Below are 4117 nucleotides of genomic sequence, written 5' to 3'. Positions count from 1 at the left end.
AGTCCCACAGTGGGGCGATGTGACGGACAGCGAGCAGCTGCGGATGGGTATGTCGTGTTGTCAAATAATGTATGACATAAAATTGGGAGAAGAATGTCCGATATTTCTACCAAGACCTCGAAATATATATCAATTATTCAAATCTATCTATTTATTATCAATATTTCCTTTTGTCAGTCCGAGCAGTGGAGACACGCTGGTCTAGTGTCAGGGACCAGTACCAACGGGCGATACGCACGGAGGAGAGGGGTGGGGAGCCGATCTCCATGCGCTATGCGCCTTTGTTGGATTTTATCCCGAGCCGCAGTCAACGGCAGTAAGTATCTTTTTCTTATTCCATAATGTATATAGTATCATATAGTGTACAATATGTAATACATGAGATAAAATGTTATATGGGAGTAATGACTTAAAATTCTGCCTTTGGTTGTTGAGCAGAACCTGGTCCATACTCACTAGCAGATGATATAATCCTATTTCAAAAATATTCCTCTTTATGTATATGTTTTATAGGAATGGCCAGACAATTATCTTTAATGTATCCTGAGAATTTGACAACATACACTATTGGGCATTCTTTATAAGGCCCTAGTTGTGTCATGTTTGTTAGCCTTCATGCTGGTGTATGTGACTGTCCAGAGAGGGTTAATGTATCCTGACCAATCACAATAGTCCCCTTTGCTCACACTCAAACAAATGCTTACACACCACTCTGACTCGTGCTTCAACATCCTGTCATTTCTCGAAACTATGTTAGTTTCTGTCATGGCGCTAGACCAACATCTCGTGATTTTTGCAGATCCCGGTCACTCCCTCAGTTGTTTAGCGTGTGCTGTAGGTGGCAGAGCCAGTAAGCATGGTGAATGAAATGGCCGTTTCCATGCAGCGGCTAATGTTTTATATTTTGTGTCCTACAGTACTAAGCAGTCCGAGAGCTGTTCTCCGGCCCACACTATTCACTTCCTTTATACTTAATGCTGGGCGGCCTGCTGCTCTGTCACTGTCTCAGTGTGGCCTGCGGGGATCAATGACAGGTACACAGGCCTCTTACTGGACGCTTGTGTATCTGGTCAGATAACTAACTCAGGGCCCTCTCCCTGCTGTGCCACATTAAAAAACACTTGTTGTTGTGTTGTCACCAGAATGGTTCCATGCCCACAACATGCCCTGAAGATGAGAGCATTGTTTCCACACTCAGAACGGGGAACATTTTTGGCGAATGTTTTTTTGTTGAAGTTTATTAGAAAACACTAATGTGAATGAGTTAATATAAATAGTTGTATGTCCTAACATAGGATGCGCATAGTACTACATAATGTCTTCGTGTTACCAAAACACACATTTCGACATACTGTATGTTATCAAAACTTAAACATTCGATATATGAAGTACCTTTATGAATGTGTCCATATTAGCTAACCTTTCTGTCTCTCCACAGAACCAGTGGCAATTTCTCAGACCCACCGGGAGGACAGGATGCTGCTGGTTCTGATGTTGCAGCATCCCAGCAGGAGGGGGATAGTGCCACGCCACCGCCATCACAGGAGCCTGGCAGTCCTACTCTTTCTGAGGGCACGGAGCCGATGCCAGGACCTTCTGGCTCGACTTCCATGCACGAAGAGGAGGAGGCTGCAGCACCATCAACATCTGGTGCAGGTCCTAGTGGTGTGCCCCTGGCAGCTCGGCCACGTCAGCCACTCACGAGGCCCACTACTACCACCACCAGGAGGCGTCGGGAGCAAGAAGAAGCTCATTCAGCACTGAGTGAGTTGGATCAATCTGTCGTCAACTTTGTCAGGCGGTTTGATGGAGGAGATGATCAGAATGATTTCTTCTGCTACTATCTGGGAGTCCGTTTACGGAATCTCCCTACTAATCTGGCACGTAGTGCGCGGATGGTGACAGAAGTGCTGCTGTCGTGTCACGAGCAGATTGACCCCGATACTTTCCCCGACCCTTGCTATGTGGGCGTCCTCCTACAATCGGTGTATGGGTTACACTCACGGAGGCCACATATCCCGCCGGAGGGCTTTCTTTTCCCCGAGACCACTGCGCCCCCACCTGTGCCCCCACCTCTCTCCCCCCTTGTCCCCCCAGCATTGTCCCCAGAGCCACCTGGTGCCATGCCCCCTCCATCTGAGGGTACTAGGGCCGTTCCTAGGCGCCAGCCACGGCGTGGACGGCGCTCTCGGACATCTCGTTACCCACGACGTTTATGATTTCTACTATGTGATGTATGAGGCAATACATCATAATATTATTTTGTTATTTATTTTGCATTTTTCTATTTATATTTTATTTTATTTTTTTTATTTTTTTTTCTTTGGTTTATGGCAAGTGGTCTCCTTTTTCAGGCCGAGAGAGGTCATTTTGTGTTAGGGTAGAGTAGGGTCCATGTCCCTGAGGACACCTTACCGGGGTGACATGGTACACTCTGTTTGAAAAAACAGTTTGCTAAGATCCTCATTTTAAAGAATCTATAGAAAAAAGTAAAATCATAATGTCTTTCCTTTACCTATCTCCAGGGCGAATGGTTCTTGTGTGTAGGGGCCCTTGTTAGCAGAACCAATATGTCACTACATTTAAACGTCAATAAGGAAAAAAAAGGACTGTCATACAAATAGATGAGTTCCTAAATGCAAGTGTCTGATGTGTCCTGTTTTTACATCCATTACTGACTTTTGTTGCCTATGTTTGACTCTGCATCTTGCACAGAAGGTTGATTTGTCAAATGTATCCTTTTTGTTAACCTTTATACACAATAATCTGTTTAATGTGATATTTCATACACAACATGCTGAGTTTGGTGTAAAATTCATTTCTATATAATATTTAATTCCACATTATAAGTCTTTTAATGATCAACAATAAAATCCAAACTAGATTTGGACTGGAGCAAACAATGCTACATTGTGTGTGTGTAAGTCGAATAGTTGACATTCTTCCACACACATCTGCGTTGTTCTCTCTCGATTGGGAGGTGTAATGTAGTGATTTGGCTCAAGGTTACTAAAGTACCGCGCGCTTACACAATGTACTGTATCCTATAATAAACTCCCCATTTTCACACATGGAGAGGCCTAAAGCGTTGCCAAGGATACATCAAGGATCTATTCACATGTTTTCACTTTAAAAACCCTAAAATTTTCGAGTATTATGTTTGTATTGGTTTGGCCTTTGCGCATAGTGCAGTTAATGGATGTGTTCACGATATATATGTAACATTTCCCACAAGTCTCAGGCTTTTATTAACATGTTGTGGCACTACGCTAATCATTGACTCAGTGTGTGTTGGATGAATATCTGATAGTCTGCTCCTAGACTGGCCCACGAGATCGGCCTTTGGGAGCCTGCAGCAGAATGCAATGATCTGTCTGCTGTAAGCTGCAGCTTCATGCGCCCTTCCCCCTCTGTCATAATCTAACTTTGACTTTACTATTGTGACATCATATTGCTTGGCAAGTCTGACAATGTTTTTTAATACAATTCCTTGTGTATTTATATAATCTCTCATTTTTTCAACTCTCCCAGAAAAAGCTTAGCTGGTTGTGCACTTTGTTTCGCGTAATGATTTGCATTAATGCGACATGCCTATTTTAGCCATGTATCCAGATGGCAACACTTTATCAGTCTGAATACAAAGCCTCGATTTCATATGGTAATTCACAATTTCTTAACCCTGTCAGTAACCAAACTGAAAACTAACGTTGATTTCTAGTCAACAGTGGCCTTTGCCGCCAAGGGCTGCTTATTTGCATATGTAAATGAGTGTGTTCGCTCACATATGGACATAGTGGCTGGGCTGATCCACCGGTTCGGTAGCTTCAATATAGAACGGATCACAGAAATCGTGGGGCCCAAGCGGCAAGCAGCTACGACATGGTGCAAACAAAGGGGTGTAAGGAATGAATCTAGGAATAACAAACGTGTTGTTCTGTGGTCATTTCATGGCTGCCCACCAGTTTTCTCCTTCTGGAGATTACAACTTAGTTTGCAGTTAACTGACGACCAGTGAGTGCCTGGCCTGAGGGCTGAGTATGAGGTATCGTTGGTACAGGTGTGCTCTCGGCCTTGTCAGAGAGTGGACATGTGTCCTGGACCTTTGCAGGTGCCTTTT

General features: G+C 43.9%; 1 long non-coding RNA gene across 1 annotated transcript; it reads left to right on the top strand.

The window, feature by feature from the left end:
* Positions 1-1730, top strand: LOC138796909 (uncharacterized). The gene is made up of 3 exons (XR_011363848.1): positions 1-47; positions 178-316; positions 1439-1730. It is a non-coding gene; the product is annotated as an uncharacterized lncRNA (long non-coding RNA).
* The last annotated feature ends 2387 nt before the right edge of the window (positions 1731-4117 follow it).

This window comes from Dendropsophus ebraccatus, chromosome 7 (assembly GCF_027789765.1).
Source record: "Dendropsophus ebraccatus isolate aDenEbr1 chromosome 7, aDenEbr1.pat, whole genome shotgun sequence".
Classification (NCBI taxonomy): domain Eukaryota; kingdom Metazoa; phylum Chordata; class Amphibia; order Anura; family Hylidae; genus Dendropsophus; species Dendropsophus ebraccatus.
Note: the sequence above shows the minus strand (reverse complement) of the source record. Positions and strands in the feature narration are given on the sequence as shown.